The sequence below is a fragment of the Drosophila yakuba genome, chromosome 3R (assembly GCF_016746365.2).
Source record: "Drosophila yakuba strain Tai18E2 chromosome 3R, Prin_Dyak_Tai18E2_2.1, whole genome shotgun sequence".
NCBI lineage: Eukaryota > Metazoa > Arthropoda > Insecta > Diptera > Drosophilidae > Drosophila > Drosophila yakuba.
In genome coordinates this window covers 8,546,714-8,561,280 of record NC_052530.2, presented here as the reverse complement: position 1 = coordinate 8,561,280, position 14,567 = coordinate 8,546,714, and the positions used below count along the sequence as shown (strand labels likewise).

General features: G+C 36.9%; 1 long non-coding RNA gene across 1 annotated transcript; it reads left to right on the top strand.

Annotated features, from left to right (window-relative positions):
• Nucleotides 1-2,789: 2,789 nt before the first annotated feature.
• On the top strand, nt 2,790-3,281 carry LOC120321838. Its single transcript, XR_005561566.2, has 2 exons — nt 2,790-2,876; nt 2,945-3,281. It is a non-coding gene; the product is annotated as an uncharacterized LOC120321838 (long non-coding RNA).
• The last annotated feature ends 11,286 nt before the right edge of the window (nt 3,282-14,567 follow it).

The following is a 14,567-nucleotide window of genomic DNA, read 5'->3' as shown; positions in this document are numbered from 1 at the left end:
TGGTATAAAAAGAAAAATTTGACATATCAAACTGCTGTGCGTGGTGACCGTTTGTATGTGGTTGGTATGCTTTTTTGGTTATTTCACCAGAATAGTAATTTCATCACTATGGTAATATTGCATCAGCCCATCTTTGCATTGCGAATGGTTGTTGTAATTCTGTAGTTCTGAGAACAACTGTTTTGCGCGGCGATAGGCTGGCGCCGCTGTCGCTGACTGCGAGTTTTAACATAGTTCTGAGAACAACTGTTTGGCGCGGCGATAGTCTCTGTGTTGTCAGAAGGCCCACTAATGACAGACCCATATCTTTTGCTAGCAGAACACTATCGGACACAGAAATACGCTATTCTACGATAGAGAAAGAAATGCTAGCCATCATTTGGTCTGTAGGTCATTTCAGACCATACCTCTTCGGGCGTAGATTCAAAATAGTCACAGACCATAAGCCCTTAATCTGGCTAGAAAATCTGAAAGGCCAGAATCCAAAACTACTTCGATGGAAAACTATCCTGGCCGCTTACGACTACGAAGTCGTATACAAAAAAGGGTCGCAAAACGTAGTTGCTGACGCACTCAGCAGAATTGAGCCAAACTTAAACATAAACGAAGACCCACAAATTATACCAATCGCTTCGCAACCATTAAATCACTTCAATTGCCAAATAATATTCCGTACCGGATCAGCAACTGTGAGACAATTAGAAACACCATTTATCCATAAAGTAAGACACATAATCACAGAACCCGTACATACTTTCGACTCCGTTACAAATACCCTTCAAACAATCCTGAAACCGAATAAAACATTCGCAATATTTGCACCAGACGATATTTTCAAAATAATAGAAGAGTCCTATAATAACTATTTCTTTGAAAATGACTTATACAAAATTTTCCGCTGCAATATATGCCTAACCGAAATTACAAATCCTCTTGACCAGGAAAACGAAATTCGTGCGTAGTACGCACTGCGTACCACTTTAACACTAATCATAGGGGGATGGATGTTGTACATAGATGTTGTACATAGATGAAACATATAACCATTTAAAAAGGGACATTTATTTTCCACATTTAAAAGACATTATCACAAAAATTATAAAAAATTGTGATACCTGCCTAACCCTAAAATACGATAGACACCCCCATAGACCATTGATGCAAAGCCCAACCTCCCCAGAGGGACCATTGGCAGTCGTACATATAGACATATATTTCATTAACAATACTTGTAACCTCACAATTATCGATAAATTCACCAAGCTAGCGCAAGCTTACCCCCTTAGCAATAGGAATTTAATAAAAGTCGCCGATGCCCTACTACAATTCATAAGTCACTATGGCGCACCACAGAAAATAATCTTCGACCAGGGCGCGGAATTTTCGGACAGTCTATTCAACGACCTCTTAACTCAATTCCAAATAAAACCTCATACAACTTCATTCCAACAATCTACGGGAAATGCTTCTGTCGAGAGACTGCACTCTACCTTAACCGAACTATACAGGATAATCATGAACAAAAGAAAAGAAGCACACCTAGAACGCGATCATGTCCAAATACTCTCAGAAGCAATAGCAACTTATAACAATACAATACACTCCAGCACTTCGTATACCCCTTTCGAGCTCTTCCACGGAAGAATTGTTCAACAGAACAATAACATTCGACAATCACCACGATTACCTTAAGAAATTAAACGAATTTAGAAAAGACATATACCCAAAAGTACAGGAACATTTAAACGCGACCACAGAAAGAAGACTGACTAAATTAAACGAGGACAAAGAGACACCAATCCAAGTCGAGCCTAATGATAAAATATTTAGAAAAGAAAACCGTAGAAACAAGATAGCGAGATACCGAGATTTTCACTACACAAAGTAGATAGAGACAAAGGCATCACTCTCCTAAAAACTAAAGGTCAAAAGTTACACAAAAAACAAATTAGGAAAACAGTTAAGAAAACAGTGGAAGAAACATAAGATAGACAAGCACTATTCAATAAATATATTATTAACAAAAAACAATCAAAAAAAAAAAAATCTGAAAAGGCACAAACATGTTTCTTTAACGAACTTAGGGAAGTCAGAAATAACACATATTCATTATAAAATAGGATAAACTACAATATAGACACTGTCTGATAATGTAAACAAAGTAAAGTGTTATTTCATAAGGAACAAATAATAATATAAGATAGATAATAAGTAAACAAAGTGTAACTTTAGCATAAGATATAACGCTTATAAAAACAACACTCATGTTTAACATTAAGATACCCATTAAAAAAGAAAAAAACTGTCAAATTCAAAATGTCCTCGGAGTTCGTGGCATACACCAACAACACGTCACCTAATCACCTTCCTCCGATCCGGCCATTCCCCTTATGGCCTTCTCTTCGGACTGGGGGGAGGAGTTAACATGCCCCTCTCCCCGGCCACAGGGAAACAACACCGACCCGGCAACAAATCCAGAGCCGAGGAGTTTTAACGAAGATCGTCAACACGAACTCGGCCGAAGAGACATTTTGCCTAAGCATACAACTTTTTGTAATAAAGACATTCCTTCTCGTTTCATACCCCGAACTACACAGTTGTTTTTTGGAAAGCTTTTCCTCCCCCGGCCACAGGATTGTAACTCGCGCGCATAAACGAGCCAAGGGCCACACTAAACCAAAAACCCGGCCACACTAAGTCGGGTAAATCGATAGCACAGGCAAAAAACGATAGACCCAGCCAATCTCTAAAGCGGGCGGCTGGCGTGTGGGAAGTCAGTCAGTGGTCGACAGCGATAGGATGCAAGTCATCAACTAAGAGCGACCAGCCAGCTCTACAGCATGATCTCCCAGTGGTAAATATAATAAACCAGGATAGTAAGTGTCCATTCCTATTGCCTTTGCTGACTTAAGGGTCCAACAACAATTCTCTCTGCTGACTTCAGGGTCCAACACTAACAACGATTCTCCCCGCTGACTTTCGGGTCCGATAACAACAACAACCGTACCTTCCCCATTACTGACTTAAGGGTCCGTTACCTACATATCTCTCCTACCCCCCGTAATCGCTGACTTCAGGGTCCCCCAGCATTTCTACGTATTCTCAGGCATTGCACGACATCCAGGCACCGAACACGAGGGACCCGTTTCCAGCCGGAGGATCCAGACGCGAGAAGCCCCACGCCGACCGCACCGAACAAGCCCCTATACCATTCCCTACCATATCAATCCGTTTAGAAATTTGAATAAATCATCTCTGTATAAGCCTTATTAAGGCTGAAACTTTGAGCGTTATCACTGGGACTCTGGTCGGGGAAACAAATGAATTTCCTGGACGACCCCGGCCGTCCCTGATTACCCGAGGCACGACAGAACGTCACATATTAAAATGAAATCATTTTTTAACAACAATTTAAATTTGCATGGGTGGGTGTAAAAATTGGAACCCTATATCGGTTCTCTGGAAACAATGCACGCATGTAGAAGTATACATAATAATAGTAAACAGTAGAGATATTTTCTGATCTTGTAACGTGCAATAGAAACTATCGATGGTTGAAACATTCGATATTTCCGATGGTTTATTTTGAATTATTTGATACTATCACGATAGTGCTTTATTTTCTAAATAATGGTTATACCAAAGACATAAGAATAACAAAAAAATATAAGATGCTTATGTGCGCACTTCGTTCAGCAAGAAATCAATTTTGCAATAAACAGTTTCCATATTTTTATTTATTTTATAAATAATATTTTAGTATATGAATTATTTTTATGAAATATTTATTTTTTAAATGTAATTTCTTTTTTTTTTGAAAATTCTTTGTTTTAAATTACAGTAGTTTTAAAAATGTACTTTGTAAATGTTTTTATTATTTATTATAGCTATTTAGTCAAATTACTAGTATAAAAATTACCAATTTTCAATATTTAATATGCAAATATGATTCAGATAAATTATTTTTATACCCGTTACTCGTAGAGTAAAAGGGTATACTAGATTCGTTGAAAAGTATGTAACAGGCAGAAGGAAGCGTTTCCGACCATATAAAGTATATATATTCTTGATCAGGATCAGTAGCCGAGTCGATCTGGCCATGTCCGTCTGTCCGTCCGTCTGTCTGTCCGTATGAACGTCGAGATCTCAGGAACTACAAAAGCTAGAAAGTTGAGATTAAGTATATAGACTCCAGGGACATAGACGCAGCGCAAGTTTGCTGCCACGCCCACTCTAAAGCCCACAAACCGCCCAAAACTGCCACGCCCACGTTTTTGAAAAATGTTTTAATATTTTTTCATTTTTGTATTGGTCTTGTAAATTTCTATTTGCAAAAAAACTTTTTGCCACGCCCACTCTAACGCCCACAAACCGCCCAAAGCTGTCACGCCCACACTTTTGAAAAATGTTTTGATATTTTTTCATTTTTGTATTAGCCTTGTAAATTTCTATCTATTCGCCAAAAAACTTTTGGCCACGCCCACTCTGACGCCCACAAACCGCCAAAAACTGTCCTTCGCACTTACACTAGCTGAGTAACGGGTATCAGATAGTCGGGGAACTCGACTATAGCGTTTTCTCTTGTTCATTTTGATGTTTTTAAAATAGCGCGCAATTATGGGTGGGAAGAAAACCGCGCCAATTTTTTTGTTTTTCCTTTTAATACGTTTTCTTTTTCTCTTAATACGTTTGCTTAAAGCTGACTATACGTAGAGCTCCTCAATTTTTTTTATAATTTCGCTATAAATTGTGTTTACAATCAATTAAAGTTGTTTGGTTGCGAATATAAATTGCGATTGGTAGTGATAAATAAGAGAAAATTTCAGTTAACTGAATTTAACTTAATTTCGTAATTTTACGCGCTATTACTACATTGCTCTCTTCTACATGACGTACAACACAAAAATTTACCGTTATCATTTATTTCTTCTGCTTTATGCTATATTTTCGTTCGTGGTCACAGAAATAGTACAAATAGTAATGTAAAAATTGGGTCGACGAAAGCATTGTTCAGTTGAAGAAAGGAGGATGATATTCAACCTAACTGAATCTGGCAATATACCTGCTGAAATTGCCTAAATAATGAAATGTTCGAGGAAAATGGTATATAATGCACTGAAGGTAGTAAAGTAAAACAAAGCATATTTGACCAATCAAAACAAACGCAAAACAAAGCCACGAAAAACTGATCCGCGTACAGATATGCTCATAGTACGGAACAGCAAGGCGGATTCTTCAAGTCCTCCCGCGAAATTAATGAAGAAATAAATAAAGAATGTGGCACAAATGTATCTAGGAAATTAGTTGCAAGAAGACTAATTGAAGCTCCCGTCAAACCGCAACATATCGCAACGATTAAGTTTCGCACGGGCCCACAGGGATAAGGACCTGAGTTTTTGGAAAGCGATGAAACAAAAATCAATAAAATAGGACCCGATGGGAAAACATTTGTTCGTCGTCCAAAAGGCCAAGCTCTTAACCCCAGGTACACCATGAAGACTGTTAAGCACGGTGCCGGTTCCTTTATGTGTATTTTCCTGGCGTGGTGTGGGTCCGCTTTACCGGATCAATGGCGTAATGGAACCATTTACGTTTGAGAACATGCCTCTGAAATGGACAATCCAGCACGACAACGACCCAAAGCACACATCTCGTGTCGTTAAAAAGTGGTTGATGGACGAATCCATCCAAGTTCTGAAATGGCCGGCTCAAAGCCCTGACCTAAATCCAATAGAAAATCTATGAAATAATGTCAAGGTTATGATGCCCAAAAACAAATTTTCTAATCTTGACGATTTGTGGAAAGGTGTCTAAGAAGCCTAGAAATCCATTCTAAAGGAGAGATGTCAGAAGCTTATGGAGAGTATGGGTCGAAGATGTAACGCAGTCATCAAAAATCTTGGATACTCAACCAAATATTAAATTTGCTTTACATTAATTACTTTTAAACTTATTTTTTATGATTAAATAAAGATATTTTGAAATTGTGCTATTTCTGTGACCACGCATTTTTAGTTGTTTTTTAGATTTTAAATTTCCACACCTTTTTTTTTAAACATACTTATTTTGATTAACTAATTAATTAGTTTATAAGCTAAGCTATTAAGCCCTTTAATTTCCAAGAAATATTTGTTAATTAAAAAAACTATTCAAAAAGATAAACTTCATTTTGTGCTATTTATACGTCCACGGCCACACTGCCGGAAATCTAGGCGCGATTTCCCCACCCTTAGGCTACAAACATAGTGCGCACTGAGACGAAGACGAAGATGAAGATGAAGCTGAAGACGAATTCCTTGCGTTGCGAGTAAGCTAATAGGTTGCATAGTCCAAGATGAATTGGATGCGCTTTTGTTGTGTTAGTCGCAATGGATTTCTCATCGGATGATGATCTGCTAATTGAGCAGAGTTTATTTTTTAAATTAAAATTTAAAAAAGCAAATAAAAAAATGCATCCCATTAATTTGGGAAGAAAAGCATTTGGTGAATTTCATCATTTGTTTGATGAGCTGCGCCAAGATGAGAAAAAATTTGTGGAGTACACCAGAATGAAAATGTGCACGTTTGATTATATTTAAAAAAAAATTGAACCATTAATCATTAAAAATTTGACGAATTTTAATAAAACCCCAATTATGCCAGCTGAAAGGCTAATTGTGACGTTAAGGTAAGAAATTATTTTAAATATATTTAGTTTTATTAATTTTATTGATTTTAACTTTTCATTTAATTACTTGTTTATTCACTGTCTTAACTTAATTTGAGAATGTAATAATATTTCCTGATGTAACAAAAGTGCTTGGTTCCTGTGGGGATAAAGCATTATCAGAATTCCTGTAGAGCATAGTCAGACCAAATCGAAAACGGTAAAATAGCAAGCGATTCGTCTTCAAAATCAGTACAGCAGCGTTTGAAGCTGATTGCTTGCGTTTCGTCTTCATCTTCGTTTTCGTCTCAGCACGCACTATGCTTGCGGGCGAGCGAATTCATATGATTATATATAAAAAAAAAAAAAAGATTATTATAAAAAATGTCTGATGAAAGACAAATTCGAATTAAAATGCTGAGGAAAGAAAATTCAAATGAAAAACAAAAGATAATAAGGTAAAAATATTGGAAAAAATGCTTCTGAAAGAAAAACAAGGCACAAATACAAGATGGAATGATTCCGAAAAATTAATTCAGAGCATATGTATATTACACTTCCACTTCCACATATACGTTTTTAAGGGACTCTTTAAAATTAAATTTTCCCAGTCCATCACCATTACAAAAATGGAACAGCATTAAAAAATTACAGCCGGGAGACAACGAATGTTTGTACTCAGCCCTTAGAGAAACCATTAAGGAAATGAATGAATCGTGTGATAATGTTGATATAATAGATGGACTAGAGGATTTAATTGATCGCAAATATAAAAGGCGATTGCTTAGAAAAGCTTATTTATAAAAAAATTTAAAATTGCTGAAAATATTGGGTTCAAAGTAAGGGGTGTTGTTTAGGAATACCTAAAGAGCGTAAAATATCACGGGAATAATATATATTGTCTTGATGGCAAGATCCAAACTACTGAAGCTATATTTGGACTCGTCAAAGATATATTTAAGGACCACACGGACCACTTTTTCTTTTTAACAAGTAGAGATAACCAGGATCCCCTTGAAAATATATTTGCTTGCTTTCGAGCAAAAGGTGGTAGAAATCCTTCAGGTAATGAATTTAATATAATAATTGCCAAGCTTATATCCTTATACATTTTTAAATTTTCCCAAAACTCTAATTGCGAATCAGATGATAATGTGATATTGCCAATAGAGTTTGATTCGATTATATATCAGCCTTGCATTGAAAAAAAAGTAATACAGCAGCAAGAATACTATGTAGCATTTTCTGAAATTGATAATTTTTTGTGCAATGATATACCCATTGAATTAACTTCGAGTAGATATTTTGTTGAATATATTGCAAAGGGATCCAGTTGCGATAAATGCAGATCGGTAATTTGAAAAGAAACAGAGCATTTAACAGCTCCATCAGAGCTTTGTATACAAGAGAAAAACTACTCGACAGAATCGGACTTTGGAAAACTAAAGGCACCATCTGATCTATTTTTTAATATTTGTCAAATACACTTTAAAGTTTTTGAAAATATTTTTAAAAATAATTAAAAACAAATGTGTATATAAAAATTTATTGTAGGCCAATGCATTAAGTGCACAAATGAGAGTAGTGATTTCTCATTATGGTTTCATGTAGATAATGAATGTTATGAGCATAAAATAGATCTTTTAAAAAAACTTTTTGCTTTTTAAACATTGCAAGTGGACTGTTATTGATGATAGACAAAAAAGGCAAGCTAAACTCAGCATTTTATCTCATTATTGAAAAAAATTAAAACATTCAAATAATTGACGACTTTAAAAATTAAATTATATAAGTATAAAAAGAGACGATATATAATAAAAAGCAATAGTTAGAAGAGAGCAATTTTGGCCGTCACCAAAAAAGTGGCTGCATAGTGAAAAACCAATGTATGGCCGTTACGCATCTTGTTATTCTAATATCTTTGGTTATACTCACTGTAAATTGAGAAAAGATTTTTTGGTTTATTTACTAAACGACTTTTATAAAAAAACATGTTTGATTAAACTTATGAATTTTTTTTAAAAAAACAAATACCATTTTTTCATAGAATTATATCACATTCCTGGACACAAAATTCAAAATTTTAAAACTAAATTAAGTTAACCTAATTGGAGATCCATTTATTCTTGTTGAGAAACAATAACCGGTCCACTGTTTTCAGCAGAATGATTTAATTGATCGAACAATGGTATTGTTGTCAATACAGTTGAACGCAAAGATAAATCTGTTGTGATAAAATGGCACGTGGTCGTAATATATGAAACATTGGCACTCGAGATCCAACAATCTGTGGTAATGGCGCAACTTTAAACACTTTTCAAAATTTCATGTAACTTTGCCTTTGATTACTCATATTAACTGCGAATGCTAAGGTTTTTCAGCGTTTTTCTGCACGGGAGAACGTCCCGAGGGTCTAAAAGTTTTGCAAATGTTCAAAAGCCTGGATCTTCCACTATTGAAAACGGTTGCAAGTCGTCAGATATCAGCTCAGATATCTGCTGCCTTTTAAGGTGGTCAAACAAATTTGATTTTTTGCCACTTGTTTTATACACTTTTGCATAATAAATGCACTTGGCAGACCGACCGTCGATTGACTGGTCAAAGTTACCTTACGATTTACCACGATTTTGATTTGCCAACTTTTATTTTTTTCGCGATTTATCTTCTTCTTTACCCTTACCTGCAATTAAAACAAAAAGTTAATATCTATGTTGTCGCTTTACATGTTAATAATACCACTTACCCTTGACACTTGCACTTCCGACAAATTTATCCATGTTATCTTTGAAACGCCGCCAACACCAACGTTTTGCGCCAAAATTAAGAAAATGTGGTGATAACACTATCGTAATTAAATATTCGATATTGGCTTGAGAAGTAAATATTCAATATATCGATACTATCGTGAGTGGTCGCCCCAGCTCTAATGTGCAACGGTATGGGTTTTACGGACGATCTGTACTGGCGAGGCACGTTTTAATTTTCCGGCTCTAGCTCTCGGCTTTGGGGGTGGAGGTCTTGCTTGCACAGATCGCATACCGGCTACACTAAATTATCATAACTAAGATCAGAATATGCTGCGATATAAATAAGCTTGTTAAGAGAACCGGAAGAGCTTATAAAAGGATTCAAAAGTAAAAGTAGTAAAAGAAGAAGATGATAGAAGATCGGCAACCGGACAAAAGAAAATTGGTGAAAGCGAAGCCACGGGTGTTATTGTGGTCGCAAGTGCCCACCCTACCTACGGTCACCCAACTGAGAGCATGGCTGTGGTGACCCCTTTGTCCCCTACGACCGCGGAATCATCAGCATGAGTTCAAACTAGTAACTTAACGGAACGTTATCTCATCATAGATTCCGAATGGCGCAGGAGCATCGGGCGTCATCCATCACGGTAATATCTGCGAAAAAAAAAACGGACAAGCCTAGGGAACTCTACTAAAAAACAAGAGAGAACGCTATAGTCGAGTTCCCCGACTATCTGATACCCGTTACTCAGCTAGTGTAAGTGCGAAGGACAGTTTTTGGCGGTTTGTGGGCGTTAGAGTGGGCGTGGCCAAAAGTTTTTTGGCGAATAGATAGAAATTTACAAGACTAATACAAAACTAAAAAAAAATTTCAAAACATTTTTCAAAAGTGTGGGCGTGGCAGCTTTGGGCGGTTTGTGGGCGTAAGAGTGGGCGTGGCCAAAAGTTTTTTGGCAAATAGATAGAAATTTACAAGACTAATACAAATATGAAAAAATATCAAAACATTTTTCAAAAGTGTGGGCGTGGCAGCTTTAGGCGGTTTGTGGGCGTTAGAGTGGGCGTGGCAAAAAGTTTTTTTGCAAATCGATAGAAATTTACAAGACCAATACAAAAATGAAAAAATATTAAAACATTTTTCAAAAATGTGGGCGTGGCAGTTTTGGGCGGTTTGTGGGCGTAAGAGTGGGCGTGGCAACCTGAATCGACAAACTTGCGCTGCGTCTATGTCCCTGGAGTCTGTATACTTAATCTCAACTTTCTAGCCTTTGTACTTCCTGAGATCTCGACGTTCATACGGACAGACGGACAGACAGACGGACGGACAGACGGACATGGCCAGATCGACTCGGCTACTGATCCTGATCAAGAATATATATACTTTATATGGTCGGAAACGCTTCCTTCTGCCTGTTACATACTTTTCAACGAATCTAGTATACCCTTTTACTCTACGAGTAACGGGTATAATAATTTTGCATGAGCTTAAACTACTTAATTTCTATGACAAATTTTTTAATTAAGTGTTTTACAAATGTTGAGTGTGTATTAAGTATAGTTATAAAAGTTTTAATTTAGATTATATCGAGTATTGGAACGATAGAGCAAGAAAAAGCTATCAAATATTATTTCATTTCAATGCTTGTTTAAAGATTAAATTAACTTAACATATTTTGGCCAACTGAACGCTTCATTATCAATTAGGTTCTTTTTTTTTTAATAATTTTTACTTTTTTGTGTAAATGGAATTCATTGTATTCATTTTTTTTAGTTTGTATTTATTGTGGAGGGAATGATAAGCTTTGCGGCTCATGTAAAAAAATATTTTTTTGAAATAATATGCATGCGCAAAAAATTTAAAGGAAATATTAAAAGTTCATAAAAGGAACGGACTCGCCGCGCTAAAATTCCATCGACGAAAGATCGATCTTCCGGCACCGGGGAAGTAGTTGAATTTTTGGTGTTTTGTTGCTGCTCCCTAACTAAAAATTATATAACATTTATTCGTTTTATATTGAAATTTAACTACTTTTGCACTATGGGAAATTTGAACCCTTTTTCTGGCCAAAACCCATTTTCTGAAAGTCGGAATATTACAATAATATTTAGTGTACGCATTCATAATTGACCAATCTTTAGTTCTCCGTACTAGAAATTGTAATAGAGGGCGCCACAACAAAGAAATCAGCTTTTTAAAACAGCTGTTGCGCGTACACAAAACAACAATCTGCAACGTTAGGTTTTCTTTTGTTACAAAAGTTCTAATATCTTTGGAACCAACGCGTTAATTTGCATTCTGTAAAAAGTATTTTAATCAGTGGGCCGTCTATTAAGCGATTGCAACATTTAATAGAAAAACTTTACAAAAGTATTTTTTTTTAATGCCTTACTTTGAATAGAGATTTAAAGTGATTGCAGCAGATTGCATCAATGAAATATACCTCATGCTGCAGCTTTTTTAATTCTTGTTCAGATTATTGTAATTTAAAAAACCACTTTTACCGATTTTGGGACAATTTATAGATTTTAGACTTAACCCTACTTTTCCAAATTCATAGTAATCTCATGCTAAACGGGAGTTAAACAAGGCGGTTGCTGAATTGTTTTGGTTTTTTTATTAGTACTATTGTTGTTAACTTCAGTAAAATAATAAGGTATATAAACACTATAACGAAATTAGTTGTTTTTGCTGAGATTAGAAAAAGCATACAAAATTAGTGAAAGCCTTTACGAAAATTAATAATATAAATATAAGGGATGGAGCCACGCCCCCAGTTTTTGGGGTACGTTTAGGTCTAGCAAATTAATGCTAAGAAAAAAATTAAATATCTTTATTCGTTCTGGAGTTATAAATTACAAAAAAATAGAAAGGGCGGTGCCACGCCCACAATTTTTCGTACCATTAAAGATATGGATTAGTGTAACCCCATACAAAAAACACCAATTGAATATCTCTCTCCGTTCTGGAGTTATTAATTTAGGCCAGAAAAAGGGGACAAATTTTCAATAGTGCATTGCACCTTTACACCTCTGGTCCATTGGGGCACCCTTACACCTCTGGTCCATCGGAGCACCTTTACACCTCCGGTTCATTGGACCACCTTTACCCCTTTTGCCCACAGGAGCACCTTTTGCACCAATTGTTTGTGGGAGCACCCTTGGCTGCAAGTGCTCGAGGGCTCATGTCAGCCGGGCAAAAGTGACCTAACCTGAAAAGTGACCTGCACACGTGGCGATGGCCACCTAGGCATTCGCGGGACCAGTCCAGCACTTATTAATCCATTCTTCTTAATTTAACTCAATTTAACAAAATCAAATGCGACGAGAAAACTAAAACGAACCAACAACAAATTAAAACAAGAGAGAACGCTATAATCGAGTTCCCCGACTATCTGATACCCGTTACTCAGCTAGGGAAAGTGCGAAGGAGGTCTTCAACACTGACAGTTTTTGGCGGTTTGTGGGCGTTAGAGTAGTCGTGGCAAAAAGTTTTTTGGCAAATCGATAGAAATTTACAAGACTAATATAAAAATTAAAAAATATCAAAACATTTTTCAAAAGTGTGGGCGTGGCAGTTTTGGGCGGTTGGACCCCTCTCCACAGTGCTCTGTCCCTGTCGAAATCCAAATTGGTGATCCGGGAGGATACGGCGCTCCTTAATGAAGTCACCTACTCTGTTGGCAATCCGCCTTTTCCATATCTTGGATAGCGAAGACAAGAGACTTATGGGCCGATACGATTCAGGATTCTCTTCAGGTTTCCCAGGCCTATGTATCATTGGAATTGCTGCCGTTTTTCACTGCTTTGGGAAGGACTGCACCCTAAATATGGCGTTAAATACTTGCGATGCCAGGAGTCTTCTTTAATGGCAGTAGTTTGATGACTTCGGCAATTTCCTCAACCCTGATTGTTTTATTGGGTAGGGACATTTCTAGGGTCTCTCGATGCTGCTCCATTGCAGCGAATTGGTAATGGGTGAACCTAGTCTCCAAATGATTTACAAAAGAGTTGGCCTGCTCCTCCACATTTTTAGCAAGTTCGCCTCCCGGACATCAAATAGGAACCTGTCTAAACGGTTGTCTTTTAAGGGATTTGGTGTACTTCCAGAGCAAATACCCAGCACCCACTGTATAATACATAGAAGCCAGCTTCTGCTCAAAAAAGTTACTTCGAAGTTTCTTAATACATTTCGTAGTTGTTTTGCAGCCTGGTTTCATAAAATACGGTCCCAGGGATCTTGAGATCGGATTGCTGATGATCAAAGGCAAGTGATAGGAGTCCAGATCCCAACCTTGTGTTATATTTGCTAGAGGATCTGGTATTCCATGGTGCGTAGAGAGCTAGCTCGAGCTTCCGGGGTGAATTGCAAGTGTCGCCCCAAAGCCATTGTCGGAAGTTCCAGTCACCACCAATCAAATACCTTTGGCCGATCCTTTTCGATCCTAACACTGGGAGGACGGTTAATGGCTCCGATTTGAACGTCACCCAGTCCTGTAGCTATTTTACGGAAAATGACGAAGAGTTGTCCTAACGAACACCGTTGCTCCGCCAACGCTCTTAGTATTACGCGATGGCCTAAATGCATATCCATATATCTTTACAGTTTTCCCTCTTTTAATTCTAAGTTCCGTCACAAGAAGAAATTTCACGCTATTGTTGTGCGCGAACAGCTCAATTTCTTTAGCTTTTCCTAAATATAAGAATAAAAATCTTTAGTGGATTGATTGACAGTTCAGTTTTACTGATAAGCTAAGTTTTTGTTGCCCCTCTTTTGCAGTTCTGCGCGGGGTGAGGGTGATAACTTTCCCAAAGGGCAGAGAGCACCGTTAAACCGCACTTTACCTAATGCACTTTTTGTTTTTTGTCAAACTGCCGACACCGCCCAAAGCAGCGCCTAAATATATGATTTTTGCTATTTTTAGCCGATCTCTTTGAATGCAAATTCGCGACTTCTGTTATAGAAGTGAATATAAACAAAAGAGAACGCTATAAACGAGTTCTCCGACTATCTGATACCCGTTACTCAGCTAGTGGAAGTGCGAAGGAGAGTCTTCAACATTGGCAGTTTTACAAGACTAACAGAAATGTGAAAAAATATCAAAACTTTTTTCATTTTTCGGAATCTAGTATACCCAGCATATTCAACGAGTAACGGGTATAAATATAATATTTAA